This window comes from Bufo bufo, chromosome 7 (genome assembly GCF_905171765.1).
Source record: "Bufo bufo chromosome 7, aBufBuf1.1, whole genome shotgun sequence".
Taxonomy (NCBI): domain Eukaryota; kingdom Metazoa; phylum Chordata; class Amphibia; order Anura; family Bufonidae; genus Bufo; species Bufo bufo.
The window spans coordinates 125,363,770-125,391,507 of record NC_053395.1 but is presented as its reverse complement, the minus strand read 5'-3'; the positions used below and the strand labels follow the sequence as shown (position 1 = coordinate 125,391,507).

The window sequence follows — 27,738 nt, the reverse complement described above, 5'->3', positions numbered from 1 at the left end:
CCGGCCCCGCCCCCTCCACCGCCTGAGTCCGCCTCCTGAGTACTCCCTCTAGTTACTAGGACTCTAGGAGGCGGAGCCGGAGGAAATCTTTACTGCATGCACTGCGGCACTGGTGCCAGCCTGGCTCCGCCTCCGCTACGCCCCCGTTCCGGCCCCCACCGCCTACCTCATGTTCTCCGAATCTCCTTCCTTGTGCGTGCGGCAGACACTGGAAGATACCTAGCTGGCATTATTGCTCCCAAAAAGCCATCACTGCCTTGTACTCTCACCTGGCAGAGAATGTGGGCTACTTCTTGCGATTATCACTCTGCGTCAAAGTTCACATCATGGTCGACATCTGGAGCATCTGTTACAGGCAGGGACAGTACATGTCTTTCATGGCCCACTGGGTCAATGTTTTTGCAGCAGTGGTGAGACAGCGCCCCAGGAACAAAGCCAGGTCCTTTTGACCACCCCACGAATGCATCAAACTTATTTACCTCCTTCACTATCTCCTCCATGGACACGCTCCTGTCCCCAACAGCATCAAGACACAACATCTCTCCCACTCACTCCTCCTCCTTTCTATTACATATGTCAAGTCAAGCGTTGTCATGAGGTGTTAGAGCTGATCGGCCTGGATGACAGTAGCTACACAGGCAAGCAGCTGCTAAAGTACATCAAGCAGCAAATATCCCTCTGGCTGTCACCCCACTGATTCCAACTAGTGAAGGTGGTCAGCGACAATAGCCACAACATCGTGGTGGCCTTGAACCTAAATAGCACATTTTCCCTGTATGGCGCACATCATTAACCTAGTCTTGCAATGCTTTTTAAAAAGTACATTGGCTTGCGCAAGGTGCTGGCAAGGTTTAGGAGACTCTCTTGTCTTACATGGTGAGGAAAACACTCCTGAACCTGCAGTGACAGAACAGTCTACCACTACACCTCTTAATCTGTGCCGTTCCAACTCGCTGGAATTCAACATTGCACATCCTAGAATATCTGTAATAGCAATGGAAAGCCGTGAACAATTTTTTCATGTACCAGACCGTCTCACCAGAGAGCATGTGTTGTTTCGGGGTTATGCATTGGCAGCTCATCCCAGACACCTTTTGGGTGCTGAAGCCCATCGAAGAAGACACAAAATTTGTCAGTAAGAACAACTGCCACTGGAGTAGGAGTTAGAGGTGACTTATGCCACGACACCCAATCGCCTCAGTGGGGGTGGAGCCATAAAGAAATGGATCCTTGGGCACGCTGCCCAGAATGGCGAGTTGTTTGCTTTCTTGCTTATGCACTGAATGGCATATCATTGACATCAAGCAGTCTGATGATTACTGAATAGCCATACTTTTAGACCTTGGCTATTAAAGCAAAATGGGGGAATTCCTCTGAAAGGGAGGCCTAATTGCATTATTACCAGGAAACATTATGTAAACAGCTTGTTACAGATTTCAGCGAGCAGATGCCTGCCATTGGCGTGTCTGAAAGGGAGACCCCTCTCCGCCCCCGGCAGAGTCAACCACCTCCCACTGCAACAAGCAGCAGAAGCCGCAGCAGCAGTAGCACCAGCAGTGGCCAGGTCAGTCTCCTCAACATGGTCGAGTAGTTTTTCATGTTTGATGCCAGGCTGAGGTAAATCAGCAAGCAGAGACCTCAATGCCCAGGTTAAGGTCTACCTAGAATCTGGTCTGTCTCTGGCTCCATGGACTTCTGGGCAGGCAAATTAGAACAGTGGCACAAACTGGTATACTACTTTCTCTTTGTCTTCTTTATTGCCCAACCTCCAGTGTCATGTGAGGATGTGGTCAGTGAGGATGTGGTGACACCAAAACAGACCAAGTTGTCCTCTGCCAGTGTCAAATCATCACTTTTGTCAAAATGAACAAAGCCTGGATTCGGGAGGATTTCCACACTCCTCTGGATGAGGCCGATGAATAGATATGGCCATGTTGAAGGTGTCTCATCTTGCCACTGTTACTGTCTTTCTGCCTTCCTGCCTACCATCATGTTGCCTGCATACCATCATGTTCCGTACAGCTGCTGTTGCTACTGCTATCATGCCACTTCCGCCATCATACCACTGCTGCTGTCTGCCTGCCTGCCAACATGTACCATATGGCTGCCACAGCTGCCACAGCTGCAACTGCTCTTCCTCACTGCTAATCCCCTACTGCCACCACTAATAATGCTACGTATCTGCTGCTACTACTACCACTGCTACTACTACACAGCCAATGTACTGCCTTTTATGTTCCATGATGTGCTGCTTCTACTGCCACTACTATTGCCACTACTATTGCAGCTACATGCCTCTTATTACCATACCCTTTCCGCATCCACACTGTACTGCTGCTACTCCCAAATAAAGAGGAAATTTTTTCTATCTTTGTTCACAATGAGCCACTTTTTCACAATGAATACTTGTACTTGTTGTTAGGGCAGGCATTCTGACCCTGTCAAGGCATAATTTTTAGACACTTGGTCCCCCAACAAGCCATAGTTTGTTTTTTTTTGTTTTGTTTTTTAATCCCATATTTCTCTGTGTGTGTGTGTTAAACACCATCTGCCCCCAATAAGGGACAATGGGGCACATTTATTAAGACCGTGGTTTTAGACACCAATTTTAATAGGCATGTTGTCACGAGGGTGTCGAGGACCACGCCTGACTCCGTTATACCCGGGGTCAGGAAGTCGCAGCGGTTGGCTGCATGCTCTATTTAAGATAGGGCTGTTTTCCTTATGGTAGCTTTCTGGGTTTGCTTTGCAAACCCTTTTGGCTCACTCAGGGATCCGTAGCTCCTTCTCCTCAGCTGTTTCTTGTCCAGCACTCCCAGACCTCCTTATATTTCTCTCTCACACTTCTCTGGTTGCCAGAGATAGAGCTTCCTGCCTGGACATCTATTCTGACCTTCTGGAGCTGTGTTGCTGCGTTCGCTGGTAGTTGGTCCAGTACGCTACCCTCCAGATCCCTGTTGGACCTTTTTGGTTTATTGTGGTCGCCCACCTGGGTGTATGTGTTTGTATGTTTTGTCTGTCCTCTCCCTGGTGTTTCCCTCTTAGTGATAGTGGTGTGGACTAGCGATCCCACCGGCCTGTTCACTATCCAGGGCTCATATTAGGGAAAGCCAGGGTTTAGGCACGCGATCGCCGCACGGGTGAGGAACCCGTCTAGGGACGTCAGGGCAGTCAGGTGCCAGCCGCAAGGTGAGTTAGGGGTCACCACCTTTCCCTCTCCCTTGGGCAGGGCTTTCCCTGTTTTCCTCCCTGTGCGTGTCGTCGTTCATTACATTATCTCTGGCCCTTATTTTTTTTTACCTACTTAGAATCCAGTATGGATCAAATTGCTGCTCTGTCCAAACAATTTCATGGCCTGTCTTTGGAGGTGGTAGGATTGAAGGCGTCGATCCTCCAGCAACAGCAGCAATTACAACTGACTGCAAGCCCAGCGGTTGCTACTGGTAACCAGGTTGTTGCGGAACCCAAGGTCCCTCTCCCTGACAGATTTTCTGGGGGAAGGGACAAGTTTTTGACATTCCGTGAGGCCTGTAAGTTATATTTTAAACTGCGCCCTTACTCCTCTGGTAATGAAGATCAGCGGGTGGGGGTTGTTATTTCCCTGCTGCAGGGGGATCCGCAGTCCTGGGCGTTCTCTTTACCTACTGATTCCCAGGCTCTTCGGTCAGTGGATGAGTTTTTTGGGGCCTTGGGTCTCATATATGATGACCCTGACCGAGTCGCCCTGGCTGAATCAAGATTACGGAGACTCTTACAAGGAGAGCAGCCGGTAGAGGAGTATTGCTCTGAATTCCGTAGGTGGGCTACGGATACCCAATGGAACGACCCGGCTCTCAGGAGTCAGTTCTGCTCTGGGTTATCCGAAAGGGTTAAGGATGCGCTTGCATTATATGAGACCCCCTTTTCCCTTGATGCGGTTATGTCCCTTTCTATCCGAATAGATAGACGCCTTAGGGTCAGGTTGAAAAAATCTGGAGCAATTGGTAACCCCTCCCAAGCAGCAGTTAGTCTGTACGGACTTAGACGAGCCTATGCAGCTAGGAGGAACTACTCGTCAGGTCCGTCCTCCTGAGGCTCGCCGTAGGCGTGGGGTTTGTTTTTTTTGTGGGGAGAGGGGTCATTTCATTAATGTCTGTCCTTCTTTCCTCAGAAACAAAAGACCGTCGGAAAAACTACTAACCCCAGGCTGTGTGGAGGATGTCAGCCGGGGGGTATACGTTTCCTCCATACGTACATCGCAATTTGTGTTGCCAGCGGTTATTATTTTTGGTGATAAGACGGAGACTATTTCTTTCTTTCTAGACAGTGGAGCAGGGGTAAATTTGATAGATGCCCATTTTGCCCGCACTTTGGGTTTGTCTCTCTGTACTTTACAGAGACCCATTCCCATATTCGCTATTGATTCTGCTCCCCTGTCTCAGAGAAACCTCACGCACATGGTTCATAATTTACACCTTCGGGTAGGGGACCACCATAACGAGATGCTTTCAGGTTATGTTCTGGAGGGGCTTCCCACTCCGGTAGTGCTGGGTCTTCCCTGGTTGGTAGCGCACAATCCAGTGGTGGATTGGCAGGCCAGGGAGATATTGGAGTGGAGTGAGCAGTGCAGAGAAAATTGCTTAAATAGCAATTGCTTAGTCGCCTCCATAACTACCCTACCTACATTTATTTCGGACTTTGAGGATGTTTTTTCTGAAAAGAGTCGTCAGAAGTTACCACCTCATCGTCCTTATGATTGCCCGGTTAACCTTATTCCCGGCGCAAAATTACCCAAGACCAGGTTATATAATCTTTCGGGTCCAGAGAGACAAGCCATGAAAGATTATATCTCCGAGAGCTTGGCTAAGGGACACATCAGACCCTCTTCTTCACCCGTGGCTGCAGGGTTTTTCTTCGTTAAAAAGAAAGATGGGGGCCTGCGTCCTTGCTTAGATTTTCGCGAATTAAATCAGATAACCATCCGAGACCCATACCCTCTTCCTCTCATTCCTGACCTGTTTAATCAGATTGCGGGTGCTAGGTGGTTCTCCAAACTTGATCTTAGGGGTGCCTACAATCTGATTCGTATTAAGGAGGGGGATGAGTGGAAGACAGCGTTTAACACCCCTGAGGGGCATTATGAAAATCTAGTTATGCCTTTCGGTCTGACCAATGCTCCTGCCGTCTTTCAACATTTCGTTAATGACATTTTTAGTCATCTAATCGGCAGGTTTGTGGTAATATACCTAGATGATATCTTAATTTATTCGTCCGATCTGAAAACACATGAGGTGCATGTCAGACAAGTACTGCAGGTCCTACGGACGAATGAATTATATGCTAAAATTGAAAAATGTGTCTTCGCCGTTCAGGAGATACAATTCCTGGGTTATTTTTTTATCTGCGTCAGGTTTCCGTATGGATCCTAGGAAGGTCCAGGCAATTTTAGATTGGGATCTTCCTGAGAACCTCAAAGCACTACAACGGTTCTTGGGCTTCGCGAATTTCTATAAGAAATTCATTAAAAATTATTCACTTATTGTAAAACCGCTTACTGACATGACTAGGAAGGGGACTGATTTTTCTAAATGGTCTGACGCCGCTAAAGTTGCTTTTTCCTCTCTAAAAGAGAGGTTTACCTCAGCACCTGTACTGGTCCAACCTGATGTCTCTCAGCCTTTTATTGTTGAAGTCGATGCGTCAGAGGTGGGAGTGGGGGCGGTGCTGTCTCAGGGTCCGTCTCCTGGCAAATGGCGTCCTTGTGCTTTCTTTTCTAAAAAACTATCTGCAGCAGAAAAGAACTACGATATTGGCAATAGGGAACTATTAGCTATTAAACTTGCGTTTGAGGAGTGGCGTCATTTCTTAGAGGGGGCAGTCCACCCCGTCACTGTAATTACGGACCACAAAAATCTTCTGTACCTCGAATTAGCTAAGCGTCTCACCCCTAGACAGGCTAGGTGGTCGCTATTTTTTACCAGGTTTGACTTTGTGATTACCTATCGTCCTGGGGCAAAGAACACCAAGGCTGATGCACTATCTCGTTGTTTCCCTGGAGGGGGTAATGTGAGTGATCCGGTACCCATTCTTCAAAGAGGAGTGGTTGTTTCTGCGGTACACTCTGTTTTGGAGGGGAAGGTGTTAGAGGCCCAGGGGGACGCCCCGGTCTCTTGCCCCTCAGAGAAATTGTTTGTACCGTTGAACTTACGTTTCGAATTATTAAAGGAACATCATAATTCGGCACTTGCTGGGCACCCGGGTAGTAAAGCAACCTTGGAACTATTGTCTCGTCGTTTTTGGTGGCCAAGGTTGCGTCAGGATGTATTGGATTTTGTGTCTTCTTGTTCTACCTGTGCGAGCGCAAAAGTTTCACATACACGTCCTGCAGGGTCCCTATTACCACTCGTCATTCCCAATAGACCGTGGACACATCTGTCAATGGATTTTTATCACTGACTTACCTTTGTCTGCGGGTAAAACAGTTATTTTGGTAGTAGTGGACAGGTTTAGCAAAATGGTACACTTCATTGCGTTACCCGCACTACCAAATGCTAAGACTCTTGCTCAGGTATTCGTCAGTGAAATCGTGAAGCTTCACGGGGTCCCCTCCGATGTTGTTTCGGATCGGGGTACCCAGTTTATTTCTAAATTTTGGAAAGCTTTTTGTTCTCGTTTGGGGGTACACTTGTCCTTTTCCTCTGCTTTCCATCCTCAGTCGAATGGACAGACTGAGCGTACCAACCAAAACCTTGAGACATATCTAAGATGTTTTGTGTCTGAAAACCAAGAGTTGTGGTCATCATATTTACCGTTAGCTGAGTTTGCCATAAATAATCGTCGTCAGGAATCCACTGGCAAGTCACCATTTCTTGGTGCATATGGTTTTCATCCCCAATTCTGTACTTTCAAAGAGGGGGGGTCTTCTGGGGTTCCTGAAGAGGAACGGTTTTCGTCATCTCTTTCATCGGTATGGCAGAAGGTGCAAGCTAACTTGAAAAATATGGGAGGTAAATACAAATGCATGGCTGATAAGAGACGGTCGCCAGGTCCGGACCTAGGAGTGAATGACTATGTGTGGTTGTCTACTAGGAATATTAAATTGAAGGTTCCCTCTTGGAAACTGGGTCCTAGGTTTATTGGCCCTTACAAAATTGTAGCCATCATCAACGCCGTGGCTTTTCGCCTGGAGTTACCTCAGACTTTTAAAATTCATAATGTTTTTCATAAGTCGTTACTCAAAAAATATGTTCCACCTCTAGAACCATCACCGCTGCCACCCCCTCCTGTTGTCGTGGATGGTAACCTAGAATTTCAGATATCCAAAATTGTTAATTCTCGTCGGGTCCGCCGCTCTCTTCAATATCTGGTGCATTAGAGAGGTTACGGTCCCGAGGAAAGAATGTGGGTTCCTGCGTCTGAGGTAAACGCCGACAGGTTAGTTCGGGTTTTTCATGCCTCTCATCCTGGGAGACCTGGTCCTGAGTGTCCGGAGGCCCCTCGTAGAGAGGGGGGTACTGTCACGAGGGTGTCGAGGACCACGCCTGACTCCGTTATACCCGGGGTCAGGAAGTCGCAGCGGTTGGCTGCACGCTCTATTTAAGATAGGGCTGTTTTCCTTATGGTAGTTTTCTGGGTTTGCTTTGCAAACCCTTTTGGCTCACTCAGGGATCCGTAGCTCCTTCTCCTCAGCTGTTTCTTGTCCAGCACTCCCAGACCTCCTTATATTTCTCTCACACTTCTCTGGTTGCCAGAGATAGAGCTTCCTGCCTGGACATCTATTCTGACCTTCTGGAGCTGTGTTGCTGCGTTCGCTGGTAGTTGGTCCAGTACGCTACCCTCCAGATCCCTGTTGGACCTTTTTGGTTTATTGTGGTCGCCCACCTGGGTGTATGTGTTTGTATGTTTTGTCTGTCCTCTCCCTGGTGTTTCCCTCTTAGTGATAGTGGTGTGGACTAGCGATCCCACCGGCCTGTTCACTATCCAGGGCTCATATTAGGGAAAGCCAGGGTTTAGGCACGCGATCGCCGCACGGGTGAGGAACCCGTCTAGGGACGTCAGGGCAGTCAGGTGCCAGCCGCAAGGTGAGTTAGGGGTCACCACCTTTCCCTCTCCCTTGGGCAGGGCTTTCCCTGTTTTCCTCCCTGTGCGTGTCGTCGGTCATTACACATGTGCGATGGCAGTGGATCACTGAAGTTATGTAAAAGTGCCAGCCTCTACACAACCTCGGCGATTCTAAATGTAAGACAATTTTTTTCTACCTTACATTTAGACCATTTTCTACCCGTTCCCTTCCTGGCCCATCCCCTCCACCCGTGCCACGCCCGCTTTTTTGGACCTGGCATGAGCGGGGAAGAAGTCACAGATTCTGCCACAACATTGTGTGCGACAGAACCTGCGCCAGATAAACGCCTCAAAAGTAAAGTACAGTTTATCTCTTTGTAAATGACCCTAAATGTTTGTAAGCTTTGGAATATGAAAAAGCATAACAATGCATGCAACGTGCATTTAACCATATGTACAGTTGTGTTCAAAATTATTCAACCCCCACTGAAATTGAGTGTTTTGGCCAGTTTGACATTGATTTTGATCATTTCAGTCATCTTGTTTACAATTAAATCAAAGAGGCACTTGTAAGTCAGACAAATATAACATAACATTTATAATGAAATAAACACAAATGTCTTTTCTGTGCTCACATCATTATCAGTTTTATTCAACCCCCAAGTGACATTCAATCTTAGTACTTAGTACAACATCCTTTTCCAGTTATAACAGCTTTTAAACGTGAAGCATAGCTTGACACAAGTGTCTTGCAGCGATCTACGGGTATCTTCGCCCATTCTTCATGGGCAAAAGCCTCCAGTTCAGTCACATTCTTAGGCTTGCGCGCTGCAACTGCTTTCTTTAAGCCCCACCAGAGGTTCTCAATCGGATTTAAGTCTGGTGACTGCGATGGCCACTTCAAAATGTTCCAGCCTTTAATCTGCAACCATGCTCTAGTGGACTTGGAGGTATGCTTGGGATCATTGTCCTGTTGAAAGGTCCAACGTCTCCCAAGCCTCAGGTTTGTGACGGACTGCATCACATTTTCATCCAATATCTCCTGGTACTGAAGAGAATTCATGGTACCTTGCACACACTGAAGCTTCCCTGTACCTGTAGAAGCAAAACAGCCCCAAAGCATGATTGACCCCCCCACCATGCTTCACAGTAGGCAAGGTGTTGTAGGCCTTGTTCTTCCTCCTCCAAACATAGCGTTGATCCATGGGCCCAAACAGTTCTAATTTTGTTTCATCAGTCCACAGAACACTATCCCAAAACTTTTGTGGTTTGTCCACATGACTTTTGGCATACTGCAGTCGACTCTTCTTATTCTTTGGAGACAGCAAGGGGGTGTGCCTGGGAGTTCTGGCATGGAGGCCTTCATTACGCAGTGTGCGCCTTATTGTCTGAGCTGAAACTTCAGTACCCACATCTGACAAATCTTTTTTCAGTTCCTCAGCAGTCACACGGGGACTTTTCTCCACTTTGCGCTTCAGGGAGCGCACAGCAGTCAAAGTCAGCATCTTCTTTCTGCCACGACCAGAGAAATCACCTCTTCTCTTGTCTTCCTGGACCATTCTCTTGACTTCACCATGTTTGTAAACACACCAGTAAATGTCTAGAAGGAGCTGAGTATCACAGTACTTTTAAATCTGCCTAATTGGTGATATTATGCTTGATTGCTGCTCCTTGACATCCACAGGTGTTTTCAATACCTGATCGAAAACACTTGAATGAACCTCTGTTCTTAAGAGTGGTAGTCTTTAAGGGGTTGAATAATTGTGTCAATGAAGAAATCACAAAAAAAAACATTTAATACTGTATTACAAAAACAATTGATGTCATTTTAGTTGCATTTGGTTCTTTAAAAAGTCCTTGTAAGATTTCATTCTGAACACAATTACAAATGTACACTAAATTCCCTAAAACCCTTTACAGCATTGGGGGTTGAATAATTTTGAACACAACTGTATGTCAGTGTTACTCTGATATTATTTGCTTTCGCTGTCATTGCGTTCAAGAGCTTAGGGAGAGGGGAGGGGAGAGAAAAAGCAAAAATTTATTTAAAAAAATGATGAAAAAAGATATGTTTTCCTTAAATATGTGAGTCCAAGAAGGCTAGAGAGTATTATATACCAATTCCAGGACAATTGGAACCACTTTTGTTCAGGCTGAATCGATTCGGGTGCGAATCAAACTTTAAAGAATTGGAACCGAACTGAATGTCAAAAGGAAAAATTGTGTTTTCTTCTTTTAGGAACCAGTTTAAATTTACTGTTTGTAGTTGGGCATATCACTTCATTATACCTATATTAGGCCCTTTATCATGAGCGATTGTGTCCTGATCTGTTCAGGGAAAAACTTATGGTTGTGCACGCAAGTTGCATAAGTTTTTCCGCACCTGCAATTAGTTTTGATACTTGTGTGTGAAGAGAAACTAAAGAATAAAGCCTCATTCACAAATCTGTGTTTCACGGACGCATGCTGTATGTGTTCTCCATGGACAGAACACGTCCCCATACACTTTAATGTGTGCATCCGTATTTCACAGATCATTTAGTAGAGATGCTTTGAAAATTATTTTTCAGCTGTTCAGTGTCAGTGAAACACGGATGCAACACGGACAGCAAAAAACGGACACACGGACTCAACACGGACAGCTTTATGGATGCATCACTTACCACCTGCTCACAGATTTGAGCACGGACATGGACGTCTGAATGAGGCTTAACACTCAACTAGTGCTCTGGCCAAACACATCGGGATGCTCGGGTGCTCTACTGAGCACCCGAGCACAATGGAAGTTGATGGGAGAACCCAAGCATCAAACCAGGCACCCCTTGCTCTGAAGAGAAGATAGTGTCTGGTTTACAGAAAAGGTTAGAAATTGATGGATACACCACCAAAATGGTTTGGAAACAGCATGGGGAGGACATCTGGATGAATCTTGAACTCCTATTACCTATCACATACAATAGACAACCACACAAAGGCTATATGCCAAAAGCCAGGTATGTGCAAGCCAACAATCTATTCATGAGACAGATACAGTCACCATACCTTACAATGACAGCCTTGTGCACTATTAGACATTCAAAACCAGCTCTCATCTGACTGAGAGCCAGTAAGCCACAAAATTGTTTCATATCTGTTGGATGGCTTGGGTGGACCTGCGCACCTAGATCATTATAATTAGGGTGACAAAAAGTTTTCTGATTGTCCTAACATAATATTCAATAACCTTTCTATACAGTTTTGTCATGTAAACTCATTTGCATAAACATGAGAATATGGGAAAGACATGCAAATCAGTAGAATCTGCCTTGTTATTTCAGCTGAAAAACCATTCGCATGGAAAATTTGCAATAAAAATTTGCGATTACAATATTCGCGATCTACACTACTCATAAACAGCGCCATCTTTTAGATTTATGGTCTTGTCATAAGACTATGAATCCAATAGATGGCATTGTTCAAGAGTCATAAGACTATGAAACCAATAACATATAAAGCATCATCAATCCTTACATAAAGACACACTGCCATGAGACTACACGACAATAAATCCACATGAATTCCGAAATGAGACACTGTACACCTCCAGGAATAACTATAATAAAAATAAATCTTTAAACCACATCACCTGTATAGAAGGGGGGAGGGTTAGGGTGGGAAGTGAAATGTTTAGGGAAAATAATCTCCTGGAATGTGAGGGGGCTGAATCAATCTGTTAAACGCAATGCTGTATTTCATGTTCTTCAAACCCACCAACCAGCAATCGTATGCCTCTCTGAAACTCATCTTCTCCCTGAAATGACACGTCTTGTTCATAGGGCTTGGGTGGCGCAGAGTTTTCACTCTACCTACTCTGCACAATCAAGGGGGGTGAGTGTCTTGGTACATAGAACCCTCCCCTTTATCTCTAGGGAGGTTTGTGTGGATGATGAGGGCCATTTTGTGTTTATTGAATGCTCTATATTTCAGTTGCGTTTGCTGCTGGTAGCTATTTATATACCACCCCCATATTCTTGTGAAGTTCTTAAAAAAGTCTTAACTTTTACCTCCAGATTTCCAGAAATGCCGATTTTGATAGTTGGTGACTTCAATATGTACTTGTATAAGTCCCTCGATAAGTTTCAGCCTGATGGTGGGGTGTCTGGCCCCTCCCTTACATCGTTACTCAGGACGCTTTTAGAGGTGGATCTGCATGACTTATGGAGGACTAGAAACCCTGGAGTGAGACAGTATTCCTGTTACTCTTCCTTTCATAACTCGCTATCCAGAATCGACCTAATGGTAGGGTCAACGATACTGTTAGATAAGGTCCGGGATGTTGTCTTTCTGCCCCGCAGTATTTCTGACCATGCACCTGCCTTGCTACTATTAGGTATTGGAGATGGTGTACCTGTTCCGAGACAGACGTGGCGCTTAAATCCATTCTGGATTCAATATGTAGATAATGGGGATGTAATTGTGTCTGCCTCGATCGTTTGGGATACGATGAAGGCCTATACTAGAGGGGTGTATATTAAACAGATAAGTTGCCATAAATCCAAAAACAGGGCTTTTACAGCAGAACTTTCGGTCAGAGTTCAAGCTACTGAAGCCAAATATGTTGCTGATCCTACGGTGGAAAATGCCTCCAACTGGACAGAAGCACAGGATCTTTTGTAAGAACATCAGATTAGTAGAGCCAGGGACAGGCAATTCTTTAAAAAGCAAAGTTATTTTATGGAGGGGGAAAGTGCTGGTCATCTGTTAGCCACTATAGTGAAGTCTCAATCAGGCCCATCCTGTGTGCAGGCTATTACAAACGCGCTGGGCTCTTTGGTAACGGGTCATGACAATATCATGGGTGTTTTTCATGCTCATTATGAAAAGGAATATAAGTCCAGGTTGTCGGTCACCCAAGGGGAAATGGAATGGTATTTACATCAGATCCAAATGCCCAGTTTGTAAGAAACACAGAGGGAAATGTTAGATGGGGAAATTCAACTAGAAGAACTAGAATTGGCGTTACAATCTCTCCCCAATGAGAAAGCGCCTGGTGGGGATGGTCTGCCGGGGGAATTTTATAAAAAGAATCAAGAGGTTTTGCTTCCACATCTTCTAACTGTTTTCAAAGATTCCTATAGGTCAGGTGTATTAACGAGCTCTATGAGAGAAGCTGTGGTAGTGGTGCTTCCCAAAACGGGCAAGGACCCTGCTTTGGTAGATTCTTATAGGCCTATCTCACTTTTAACGGTAGACATCAAACTATTAGCTAAAGTACTCGCTAATAGACTTTTTACTGCTTTATCTCATATTATTCACGAGGACCAGTGTGGGTTTATGCCAGATACATCCACATCCCTAAACCTCAGACGGCTATTCCTTAATCTCCAGATCGTGAGTGCTGGGAGGGAGGAGTGTCCTGCGGTGGTTTCACTTGATGCTGCCAAAGCTTTTTGATAGTGTCGAGTGGGAACATCTATTGGCGGTCATGTTTAAGCTGGGGTTTGGTCCTGTGTATATTGATTTGGTGAAATTACTTTATTAGAATTAATGGGGTCCCCGACGATGGCATTGGAGAGGGGCACCAGGCAGGGTTGTCTCTTGTCGCCCCTCTTATTTGCCATTGCGATAGAACCTTTGGCATGCATTTTGCGCTCTACCCCTATGATTCGAGGCTTGGGTAGGGGGGGATGTAGAAGAAAGAGTCTCGCTTTACGCGGACGATATGTAGTTATATGTAGGTGATCTGGCTGCATCCATTGATCCCATTATTTCATTAATATCAGATTTCGGGAAACAATCTGGTTCAAATGTAAACTGGAATAAGTCTGTCATTTTCCCGCTTTCCCCCCCTTCCGCAATCTCTCTGTTTAGATCATGTCAAATTGAAAGTGGTCTCATCCTTCAAATATCTGGGCATCAATGTCTCGGTTAGCCCCCAATTGTTTATTACAGATAATCTGCAACCGTTAATGGGGAAATTTAAAATTAAAACAGATGCTTGGCATAAACTCCCACTCTCTGTAATAGGTAGAGGTAACCTTCTTAAGATGCTTTTCATGCTGCAGCTACTTTCTGTCCTACACAACTCGCCAGTTTTGATACCCATGCACCATTTTTATAAGATAGAGCAGATATTTCATCTGTTGCTGTGGGGGAAAAATAAATGTAATAGAATCAGGTAAGAAACCTTACAACGTGATAAATAAATGGGTGGATTGGCCTTGCCTAACCCCTTCCTTTATTTCCTAGCGGCGCAATTGCAACATTTTAAAGGATGGGGTACACTGGGAAAGGTTGGGAGGACAGGGGAACTGATAAAATGGGGGTCCGGATTTTGCCCTCCTATGTCGATCTTGGAAAAAAAACATATCTGACTCCATCAAATCCCTTCCAATTATTAAACTAATGAGGAAAATCTGGGGAAAAATCTAGGGAAATACTAGGAGTCTCGGACCTACTTGATCTATCTCCTGTCTGGAACAATCCTACTTTGGCTAAACTTTCTGGTCTACAAGGATTCTCTATCTGGGAGCGAAAGGGGTTGTGGAAAGTGGGGCAGCTCTACTCTCAAGGTATCCTGAAACAATTTGCCCAACTCTGTTCTGAGTTTGGTTTAGAGTCTACTCAATTTTATAAATATCTCCAGTTGAGGCATGCTTTAAGCTCACAATTTAAAGGGTCTTCAGTGCGATTTGTCTCTCACCAAATACAGTATTTACAAAACTGGTAGAATCGGGCTCTGCAAGGGGTGCTATCTCTGGCACTTATAAAGAACTCCTAGGTGAATATTTAAAAAAATTCCCACTTAAGATTAAAGTGAAATGGGAAGAGGATGTTGGTCCTATCACTGATACCCAATGGAAAAACGTACTTGCACTGACTCCAACGCTGTCCCTCAGTGAAACTGCTAGATTATCCCAACTTTTTATGATACATAGGGTCTATATAACCCCAATCTTACTATGGAAGGTGGGATATAGATCAAATTCTTCTTGTCCGAGAAGTGGGGGGGAAGAGGATGGTATATTCCATATGCTGTGGAGTTGCAAGACATTACAGAGATACTGGACGGGTGTTATTAATCTGATAAATAAAATTTATAGTGCCAGTTATGCGCTGATCCTAAAATGTGTCTCCTTGGGATTTTTGAATCTTATCATGGTCGGAATTAATAGACTTTTGTATCAGGCACGGAAAACTATAGCTGCTAAGTGGATGCGGCTGCTTCCCACGAGCGTCTCTGAATTTACTGTAAGGATGAATGTGATTATCAGGCTAGAAAGGGGGATATATATGAAGCGTAAATGTTTTTCTAAGTTTGAAAATATATGGGGCCCCTAATAGCTGAATTTAAGACATTTCATAACCTATCCAATTTGAAAATTAACTTGCAAAAATCTGAGGCTCTTAATATATCCCTACCACACTCCATTGAAACTGATCTAGCGAATTCCGTCCCGTTCAAGTGGACGACAGGTGCCATTAGATACTTGGGTACGATTATCTCCAAGGATCTGAAGGAACTGTTTTCTAGAAATTACACCCCTCTCTTGAGTCGGATTAGGGAAGACCTTAAGAGATGGTCCAAAGGCCTATATACATGGTTTGGTCGTTGTGCCATCTTTAAAATGAATGTTCTCCCACGTCTGTTATATCTATTCCAGACTCTCCCCATCCACGTAACAACTAGTTCCTTTAATACTGCACACCGTGACCTTTTTAAATTCGTTTGGGCAGGGAGGAACCCGAGACTAACCAGATCCCTGCTACATGTTCCGAGGGATAGGGGAGGGTTGGGGATTCCTGACTTACGGAAATATTACGCTGCTTCCATGTGCCGACATGCTCCATTTAAACAATGGATCTCCATTGAACAACTCTCATCCCAGACCCCACTGGATCTTTTACCATGGACTGATAGGAAAACTCCTTCTACAATTTCTACTCACCCTATCATTGGGCCAACTTAACTTCAATTTCACAAATACCAACACATTCTGATGATCTCTCCAACACCATCCCCAATGTTCCCTGTCCTGGGACAACCTGACTTCCCGGCGATTTGTTCGGGGGGCCCATTTGTACAATGGCGATTGAGTGGTAAATGTCGCGCGCCTTTCTTTAGAACCTCCGGACGGTGGTTCACATATGCTGAACTTTCGGGGCTGTCTGACCCCTGTACCCTCGGATCATGGAGATCTAGGCAATTACATCACTTCCTTTCCTCTATTCCCTCTTCCTTGGGCTTTGATAGAGCTCTTACGCCATTTGAAAAAACGTGCATAGGCTTAGGAGTATACTGCCATTCTCTCTCAGAACTCTACAAAGCGCTGGTAATGCCCGAAGCGGATTTTCGCCCTCCCTACACTGACAAGTGGATTCAGGATTTGCAAGTTGATATCTCCTCCGACCAAGGGTCCAAACTATTTCAATTGGCCCATAAATCCTCCATTGCCAGTAAGTATCAGGAGGCCAGTTATAAAATACTATCAAGATGGTTTTATGTTCAGACCCGTCTCCAGAGAATGTTTCCGACAATGTCCCCTTTGTGCTGGCGTTGCGAAACATCTCAAGGCTCGTTGCTTCATATTTTCTGGCAGTGTGACAAAGTCAAACATTTCTGGGAATCAATCCATAAGACCTTGGCATCTATTTTCTCTTTTTCCATACCAAACACACCAGGTTTTTTCTTATTATTTCTCTCAGATTTACCCCTGAGCTTACTCCGTCGGTCCTGCCTGCGCCATTTCGTCATTGCAGCTAGGTCCTGCATCCCGGTGAAATGGAAGTCTCTTACTCCACCATCCACCAAGCTTTGGGTACAGAAAGTGGAAGAGATCCGGAGAATGGAGGAACTAACGGCGTCCTTGAAGAACAATCATAAAGCTTTTGTTACTGCTTGGACCCCTTGATTTGTCTTCCAGGATTCCTTGGAATACTAATCCTTACTGGCTTGAAGTGGTCATTCCTATCATTGTCATCTGCTTAGCCCTTTTATTGTTCTCTTTAACTTTATTTGGCCTACCTTTCCCTTTTGTGGGTTTGTCTTGTCATCTCCCCTGTATTTGTTCAGTCTTTTTATGATTCTTCCCCTTTTTGTTTTTCTTTTTTCAAAATTCTGGATTAAGCCCTAATGTTTTGTACCGCTCATGGAGTGGTTGTATTGCTTTCTCATGCTAATCCTTCAATATGATGGCTATCATACCTTACATATATTTAGACCTTGATGACAGGATGTTAATGTGTTAATTATGACTTTTTGTTGGCCTGGTGCCAACATATCCATCCTGTTATATGTGGATCAACATGATGTAACTTTAACCATATTCTTGAAAACTCCAAAATAAAGAATAAAAAAAAATATATATATATATACAGTACAGACCAAACGTTTGGACACACCTTCTCATTCAAAGAGTTTTCTTCATTTTCATGACTATGAAGGCATCAAAACTATGAATTAACACATGTGGAATTATATGCATAACAAACAAGTGTGAAACAACTGGAAATATGTCATATTCTAGGTTCTTCAAAGTAGTCCCTTTTGCTTTGTTTACTGCTTTGCACACTCTTGGCATTCTCTTGATGAGCTTCAAGAGGTAGTCCCCTGAAATGGTCTTCCAACAGTCTTGAAGGAGTTCCCAGAGATGCTTAGCACTTGGTAGCCCTTTTGCCTTCACTCTGCGGTCCAGCTCACCCCAAACCATCTCGATTGGGTTCAGGTCCGGTGACTGTGGAGGCCAGGTCATCTGGCGCAGCACCCCATCACTCTCCTTTATGGTCAAATAGCCCTTACTTTCAAAGTTTTCCCAATTTTTCGGCTGACTGACTGACCTTCATTTCTTAAAGTAATGATGGCCACTTGTTTTTCTTTACTTAGCTGCTTTTTTCTTGCCATAATACCAATTCTAACAGTCTATTCAGTAGGACTATCAGCTGTGTATCCACCTGACTTCTCCTCAATGCCACTGATGGTCCCAACCCCATTTATAAGGCAAGAAATCCCAATTATTAAACCTGACAGGGCACACCTGTGAAGTGAAAACCATTTCAGGGGACTACCTCTTGAAGCTCATCAAGAGAATGCCAAGAGTGTGCAAAGCAGTAATCAAAGCAAAAGGTGGCTACTTTGAAGAACCTAGAATATGACATATTTTCAGTTGTTTCACACTTGTTTGTTATGTATATAATTCCACATGTGTTAATTCATAGTTTTGATGCCTTCAGTGTGAATCTACAATTTTCATAGTCATACAAATAAAGAAAACTCTTTGAATGAGAAGGTGTGTCCAAACTTTTGGTCTGTACTGTATATGGGGCCCTTGCATAGACAAGTCAGGAGTTTGTAGCCCATGGTTGTCCCTTCATAGTGGGCTCAGGGTTATTATGGGGTGACTTTAGTGGGGGTAATTAAAGGTTGTTTATGGGTACTTATTTGATTTTTACCTGTTGTTACTTCTAATAAATGGTATATTAGTCTGCCACTACCTATACTTTTCCGTAATCTGTATTATATGTCTCATGGTCGGGACTTTGTCCCTAGATATATGACAAATGTTTATATTTTATAACGAATGTCTCAACTCAGGGGGTGGGGGGTTTGTGTTGGGGTTTGTACAAAGGAATATTTGGATGTTAGTCGCTCTGAGTTTTGTAAACAATATCATTGTATTGTACTGGATGAAGCAATTGACACAAAAACTCGTGACATGTCATGGTTTATTTTTCATAACTCAATAAAATATCTGATTTAAAAATAAATGTTTAGGGAAAGGATTATTGCACTGTTTATATGTGTTTTATCTTTGCTTTCACTGCACATATCTGTAAAAAAGGAATATGACCTATAATTTTATGTTGGATGTACCTTTGAATGTAAATGTGCAAGTTATGTCAAAACCTAATAGAATGTATTTAAAAAAAAAAGACTATGAAACCAATAGATGGCACTGTTCATGAGTCATGAACAGAACCATCTATTGGATTCATAGTCTTTTCATAAGACTATGAATCCAATAAATGGCACTGTTCATGAGTAGTGTTGATCCCGAATATTCTAATTGCTAATTTTTCTCGCTAATTTTCCATGCAAATGGTGTTTCAGCTAAATAACAAGCAGATTCAGCTAATTTGCATATGCCCAAATGAGTTTACATAAAAAAAACTGTAAAGAAAGGTTATTGAATATTATGTCATGACAATCAGAAAACTTTTTGTCACTCTAATGATAATTATCTAGGCGCTCAGGTCCACCCAAGCCATCCAACAGTTATGAAGCAACTTTGAGGCTTACTGGCTCTCAGTCAGATGAGAGCTGGCTTTGAATGTCTTATAGTGCACAAGGCTGCCATTGTAAGGTATGGTGACTGTATCTGTCTCATAAATAGATTGTTGGCTTGCACATACCCAGCTTTTGGCATATAGCCTTTGTGTGATTGTCTATTGTATGTCATAGGTAATCGGAGTCCAAGATGCATTTAGACATCCTTCCCATGCAGTTTCCAAACAATTTCAGTGGTGTTTCCATCAATTTCTAATCTTTTTCTGTGAACCAGACACTCTCTTCTTCAGAGCAAGGAGTGCCTAGTTTAAAGCTTGGGTCTCCCATTGATTTTTATTGTGTTCAATTGTTCTCAAGAATGCACAGTATTCGGCCGAACACTGGGATGTGCCGAGCATAGCAATGCTCGAGCCGAACTAATGTTCGGCCGAGCGTGCTTGCTCAACACTACACTCAACCGAATGCCTTCTGTTTTTCATGCACACGCCATTCATTTCTATGGAACCAGGGCTGCGTGAAATTCCACAATACAGAACATCTTGCAATCTTTTGTGAATGCAGGGATGATCAGTGAGAAACAATGCTCATTTACACATACCCATTGAAATGAATGGGTCAGGATTCAGTCAAGATGCTATCTGTTCAGATAATGCATCACATCAGGACAGAAAACTTGTATGAAATAAGCCTTACTGAATGCATTGCAAATTACTGCAAAATAACAGTTAGTTAAAGCAAAAGCAGTACCTCAATAAAACCATTTTCATAACTGTGTTATTAAACATGTTGCATCTTACTGCAAGGTAATGGGTAGGTACAGCAAAAGCAATACTTCCATAATGCCATTTTTATACCCGTGTTATTAAATGCACTGCATATTACTGCTAGATAATGGGTAGTTACATCAATACTGGAATAATACAATTTTTATACCTGTGTTTATAAACATGCTGCATATTACTGCAAAATAATGGGTATTTACAGCAAAAACAATACTGCAATATTGCCATTTTTTATACCTGTGTTAGTCATCACTCCCTAACATATGCCATACATGTACAGCGCAGTGTGAATTCACTTATAAATGTACGGTGCAATGATGCAATCATGGGGTGCTTATGGTTGCTCATGGACCCGGAAGCCTTACAAAGCCTATAGAATAGGAGGTTCCCTAGTGGCTAGACAGGGCTGGTGCCACCCCTTCCTCTCTAGGAGTAAGTTAGTTCAGTCTAAAATGCATTTACATTGTGGCTACAGACTTCTATGCATTGTATCCCACGCTGAAACTTCCCCACAAGCACACGCCACACTACCGACCGAAACTTCACAGGACAGCGGTAACCTTTCAAAAGATCAGCAACATAGTGCATAACCCGTGAATATGTCAAAGAATAAAGGCTTTATTATACTCACAAAAGCACCGCTAGAAATCAGCATATAAAACCATCTGAAGTATCGCTGCCCGACCCGGGTTTCGCCCAAAGGCTTCGTCAGGGGCTCTACATAACTAAGTGCCGGTGTCTATTTATACATCCAGGTAAGTACTTCCGTGTCAGGGATTAACCCTAACACGTCCGGCTAGCCTCCTTGTCAGGCCATTAACATCGGCAGTGATCCCATGTTAATACAAAGTATCCCACATAACAATAAATAATGAATACATATATAAAAAACAACAAATCTCTATAAAAATTCATAAATACATTTATAATAATACATCATTTCTATAGATAAAAGCCATAACATATAAAATTCCATATCCAGGATAAAAAGAGTATAATAATCCTGCAACAAAAGAAGGACATTCTAAAAGGTAATCACAAACATAGAAAAATCGCAAACATAAAAAATAATCACAAGCATAAGAAAAAAACAGGATATCTTATATATAAAACAATCACATAAATTGAAAAAGAGCCACAGAAGAACACCCTAAAATATTCTAATCAAAAACCAAAAGGAGGCTACATCGCTGCCCTAATATCCCACTCTATATTAAGCCCCTTGGGTTGGAGACAATCAATGTCAAAAATCCATTGCGCCTCTTTTATTAATCTGTTTAACTGGGTCGCCTCCTCTCCAGAATCTTGTCACTTTTTCCACCCCTAGAAATTTTAGACCTGTCGGATTCTTTTGGTGAACACTTTTAAAATGTGCGGAAACACTATGGGTTTCTAAACCTTTTTTAATATTTCTAATGTGTTCACCGATCTTAATTTTTAATTTACGCAGGGTCCTCCCCACATAATATAGACCACAGGGACATTCCAGAACATATATGACCCCTGCTGTTTCGCAGGACATGTTCCCCTTTATTCTGAATTCTTTTTTATCTGTCCCCACTATAACTTTATTGGCATTCCTGATCTTTTTGTCCGCACTAGTTCTATTCTTACACCCACTGCAAAAACCGCACCATGTGAATCGGTCTGTAACCGCATTGGGTTTGGGCTGTTTTCCAATATAGCTGTGCAACATTTTATTCCTCAAGCTAGGTGCTTTTCTGAAAATAAAAGGGGGGCGACTGGATACAGAATCACCAATTACTGGATCATTTTTTAATATGTCCCCATAGCTCTGTGTGCTTTTATTGTGTATAAAAACTGATTGGATACATATGCAAATTAACCTGAGATGAGTCAGAGCTTGAAAATATGACTCTTCTCTGGTCACACATGCAAGATATGACTCTTTTATGTTTATTTGCATATGTATCAAATCGTTTTTTTTTACACAATAAAAGCACACAGAGCTATGGGGACTGGATATTGCGGATGTGCTAGGGGTGATCTAGCAACCTATGTCCTCAGCTCTATACCCAAAATCCCGGGGACAGGTTCCCTTTAACCTTAACCTCTTCTCTCTGTTTGTCTAACAGGCAATCATCGATATATGATTGCCTGTGTATATGGCAAGGGGATGAGTTGTCTATGAAATAATTTTTGTCTTATATAAATAATAACAGCTGGAACATTGTTTTCACGGAAAACATTAGTAAAGAAAGTCCAGTTTCTAGATCTTGAGATTTCCTTGAACAAAGATAAGATCCAAACTATTACATATTTTAAACCCACTGATAGAAACAGTTACATAGATAAAAGTAGCTGCCATTATGATCCATGGATTAATAACATCCCAAAGGGCCAATTTCAACGGATTAGGCGTAATTGTACTAATATAAAGAATTATGAAGAGCAAAGCAATATAATATTTACTAGATTTAAAGAAAAAGGCTATGTTCCGGAGCTATTAGACAAACAGAGAGAAGAGGTTAAGGTTAATAATAGTACTCAAGATGTCAGTAGGATAAGAAATAAAACGGAGGTTAAGGAAGATAAGTATAAGTTTGCTTTCATGACTACCTATTCAATTTTCTGCCCACAAATAAAAAAAAGTCATACAAAAAAATTGGGACATATTAAAAAATGATCTAGTAATTGGTGATTCTATACCCAGTCGCCCCCCTTTTATTTTCAGAAAAGCACCTAGCTTGAGGAATAAAATGGTGCACAGCTATATTGGAAAACAGCCCAAACCCAATGCGGTTACAGACCGATTCACATGGTGCGGTTTTTGCAGTGGGTGTAAGAATAGAACTAGTGCGGACAAAAAGATCAGGAATGCCAATAAAGTTATAGTGGGGGCAGATAAAAAAGAATTCAGAATAAAGGGGAACATGTCTTGCGAAACAGCAGGGGTCATATATGTTCTGGAATGTCCCTGTGGTCTATATTATGTGGGGAGGACCCTGCGTAAATTAAAAATTAAGATCGGTGAACACATTAGAAATATTAAAAAAGGTTTAGAAACCCATAGTGTTTCCGCACATTTTAAAAGTGTTCACCAAAAGAATACGACAGGTCTAAAATTTCTAGGGGTGGAAAAAGTGACAAGATTCTGGAGAGGAGGCGACCCAGTTAAACAGATTAATAAAAAAGAGGCGCAATGGATTTTTGACATTGATTGTCTCCAACCCAAGGGGCTTAATATAGAGTGGGATATTAGGGCAGCGATGTAGCCTCCTTTGGTTTTTGATTAGAATATTTTAGGGTGTTCTTCTGTGGCTCTTTTTCAATTTATGTGATTGTTTTATATATAAGATATCCTGTTTTTTTCTTATGCTTGTGATTATTTTTTATGTTTGCGATTTTTCTATGTTTGTGATTACCTTTTAGAATGTCCTTCTTTTGTTGCAGGATTATTATACTCTTTTTATCCTGGATATGGAATTTTATATGTTATGGCTTTTATCTATAGAAATGATGTATTATTATGAATGTATTTATGAATTTTTATAGAGATTTGTTGTTTTTTATATATGTATTCATTATTTATTGTTATGTGGCATACTTTGTATTAACATGGGATCACTGCCAATGTTAATGGCCTGACAAGGAGGCTAGCCGGACGTGTTAGGGTTAATCCCTGACACGGAAGTACTTACCTGGATGTATAAATAGACACCGGAGCAACACTGGAAAATGTCGCGCTCATCCACAGGAAGCCAGGAGCCCGGACCTCGCCCTGAACCTTAGGCGCACAGCAGATTCCAATAAAAAGAAAGACGGTCCAGCTTCACTGAAAAATACTCAGGCCTATTGCACACGGACGTTTTTTTTTCCCGTTTACTGGCTGTTTTTTGCGTTCCGTATACGGTCCGTATACGGAACCATTCATTTCAATGGTTCCGCAAAAAAAACGGAATGTACTCCGTATGCATTCCGTTTCCGTATTTCCGTTTTTCCGTTCCGTTTAAAGATAGAACATGTCCTATTATTGCCCGCAAATCACAGTCCGTGGCTCCATTCAAGTCAATGGGTCCGCAAAAAAACGGAACACATACGGAAATGCATCCGTATGTCTTCCGTTTCTGTTCCGTTTTTTGCTGAACCATCTATTGAAAATGTTATGCCCAGCCCAATTTTATCTATGTAATTACTGTATACTGTATATGCCATACGGAAAAACGGAACGGAAAAACGGAACAGAAACGGAAACACAACGGAAACAAAAAACGGAACAACGGATCCGTGAAAAACGGATCGCAAAACACTGAAAAAGCCATACGGTCGTGTGCAATAGGCCTTAAAGGGGTTATCCCATGTTTTCAAGTATGCCTAATTGTGTTGCTTTTGACACAATCAACAACTTACCCAATCGATGTTATTAGCGATTCCTCCTCCCTTGTTCTATATTTCACATTCATGTTTAGCTTTGTTTACTGCCGGTTGTCAGTAGTTACGGTCACCCCAGCTACACGGAAGAAAAGGTCGCGCTTGCGCGCCATCCTCCTCTTTTTTTCCTACGCAGCCCGACCTAACTCACGGGCTTGCGCATTTTCGCGCATGCGCGATGGATTATTTTCGTCCGTGGTGTATTTTTTTTTCTTATCTGCAAAGTCACTGTTGTGCACGCGCGACGTCTCCTGCGCTTTTCAGTACAGGTTATGGATGGTAGATGAACTTGTCATATGACAAGGAAGCAGGCTAGGATAGAAGAGCGCAGATAAATCAATTCCAGTGAAAGCAAACAGATTCAGGGGCAAATTATCTTCCAAAGCATTTATGTTTTTGTCCTTATAAATTCACCTGTAAGTAATGAAAGGAAATAATAATAATGGAAATATAATTTAGGAAAAATGTATTTATGTGCATCCATAATAGGTATATTTTTTATGAATACATACCATAAAAAATATAGTATTCATAGAAAAAATTTATTCAAAAAACGACAATGCAATAACAACACAGCAATAAGTCTTGCTTGTCATATAATCAAAGTTCTGTGAATGTTGTGTTGCACTTTGATATATCCTGATAGAACTACAGGCCACATAAATTGAATTTTCTTGGAATGTTATTGCAATGTGATTTTTTAACATGCTGCAATTACTTCACAATAATTGTAAAAAAACGTTGTAAGTACGATTACTGTGCGACTATCAAGTTTCTTTACCAGTTTATGATATAATAACGAGTGAACCTACCAATTAGTTTCGGATAATTATGTATTACATAAGTGTTGCATGACACATCTTGCAGTGTGGTGAAACTAAACTTGACAAATGTCATCTTGATCCAATATCCTTAGGCTACATTCACATGGACATTGTTGTTTCCATCCATGAATTTGGGACTGCAATTTGCATCAAACACAGCACAGTGAATTTCCATCTACCGTGATGGAAGGAGACCCATTCAACTTGAACGGGTACGCAACCTGTCTGATACGCACAAAATTTTGTATTTTAATTTATTTCGGAAGCATAAACAAAAACAATACTGAAGCACTCCAAAGTATTTCCATGGTGTTCCGATATGTGCCTCCGTTCAACAACACAAAACATATCTGTGATTGTGGACCTACTCAAGTGATTGTATCCGTGATGCGTGTTGCACAGAGCTGGTATGTGTTCAATTATTGACAACACCGTCCATTGCACAGCTTGTCTAATGTATGCAGTTCTTGAACAGCTGTTCGAGGGGGCATATATTATTTTAAAATGTGAGGAAATAGTTGTTTTCGAATCGCCAGTAGAGTATCTAGATGGATGCGTTTCCTCACTGAGAGGCGTTAAAAAAAATATATATATATAAGCTGCTCACTTGAGCAAGCACTGTATGGGGTACATGTGAGGGAGGGTAGTAGCAGCTGTCTACCACACACAGGCCCCTCCATCAATTTTCTTTTATTTTTTATCCTTATGAAGTCGCTGCGGTGCTTCGTGAGCGCCAAAGTCTCTTCCCAGGCCATATGACATCATATTCCTGGTTCACGTAGCATGGCTGCGGCACAGTACCATCAGAGTGATTTAGTCTGATCTGTAATACTAAGCACAGTGCTATCAAATGCACAGCGATGAGCAAAGAGGCTGCGGCGCTCACTGGGCCATCGCTGTCTCCTCAAACAGCTGATTGTCGGTGGTGCAAGGAGTGAGACACCCACTAATCTCCTAACTCTCTGAGTATAGTTGTTACCTGCAGTCCTATGTAACAGTCCACATAACACATTGAATTATTTTGTTATGTGACTTTTTAACTATGACTGCAGAAAACATCTACTACATTATCTACACACAGAAGGTTAGCACTGTTATATGTGCTTTTACATAGGACTGGTGGTGACCTCTACAAATTAAAAAATTTGTCCGCAATACATGTAGAAGAATTCAGCACCACATACGTCTTACCTCAAGTGACATCTAATGTCATGTAGATCTTATCTATCCTCTTCTCCTCATTTTCTTTCAGCTGCATCAAATTTCTCCAGAGTTTGTTATAATATTATATTATATTTCACATAATTGTGTTCATTTATCAAACTGGTGCAAAGTACAACTGGCTTAGTTGCCCATAGAAACCAATTAGATCCCACCATTCATTTAGCAGAGAAGCAGTCAAAAATGAAGGGTGGTATATGATTGATTGCCATGGGCTAATTAACCTGTTCTACTTTATGTTCTACTTTACACCGGGTTATAAAAATTAGTACAAAGGTCCCTGTCTACAGCAGTTATAATGTCCCTTAGAGTGCACACAGTAATAATAACATCATATATTGTGCTTCTTGTAATAATGCCTGTATAGTGTCACCAAAAATTATGATCCCTAATGGAAACGTCTTCACAATGCACACTATAATAATTTCCCCCCATACTGCCAAAAGAAAAAATTTGCAAACACAATGCACTCCCACAATATAATTTGCCCCCACACTGCACCCATGAAGTAATTTGACATCACATTGGCCACCATGAAGAATTTTTCAACAAACTGGAGTGATTTGGCCCCCCTGTAATAATCTGCCCCACATCAAGTGATTTTACCCCATTTATTAATCTGCCCCCTCCCCTCACCTTATTTGCTACCACACTGCCCCGTGTACTTCTCCTGTCCCCCCCCCCCCAAAGTTGGCACACAAAGGAACAATTATTTTTCTAAAGATAATACTTACCTGTGTTCAGCATGGTGAGGCAGGCGCGCATTCTTCATTGTCCTGCGTTCCTCCAGGAACAGTCGCGCAATGACGTTATCAAGCAAGCACGGTATTGAATAAAGCCTCAATAATTTTTCAGTGAAGCTTGACCATCTTTCTTTATTTTGGGATCCGTTGTGCGCCCAAGGTTCAGGGTGAGGTCCGGGCTCCTGGCTTCCTGTTGAAGAGTGCGCCATTTTCCAGTGTTGCTTCATAGTATGTGTGCATTCCGGTCTGCGTTGGGACCCCCAGGGATGCCGGGCCCGTGGCTACCGACACAAACGCCCCGATTATAATCCGCCACTCATCAGGAGAGTGAGTTCGCAAGGTGTATCACATTTAAAAAGCGGGGTAGAGGGAATAGTACCAGGGAGGCTAGCCCTGATCTGACCCACCACAACAAGTTTGAACAGTTGTTAGTTGAGGGGTATGTTGGTTCAGGTACAGCACTGCTGTAGCCG

General features: G+C 42.6%; 1 protein-coding gene and 1 long non-coding RNA gene across 2 annotated transcripts in view; one reads left to right on the top strand and one right to left on the bottom strand.

The window, feature by feature from the left end:
* The window catches only part of LOC121008786 (carboxypeptidase O-like), a 278,938-nt gene that overhangs the window by 8,961 nt on the left and 242,239 nt on the right, over nucleotides 1-27,738 (top strand). The gene's annotated exons all lie outside the window — the stretch shown is intronic.
* Nucleotides 549-27,459, bottom strand: LOC121008026. Its single transcript, XR_005780503.1, has 3 exons — nucleotides 27,347-27,459; nucleotides 4,280-4,284; nucleotides 549-564 (listed from the first exon to the last, which is right to left on the bottom strand). It is a non-coding gene; the product is annotated as an uncharacterized LOC121008026 (long non-coding RNA).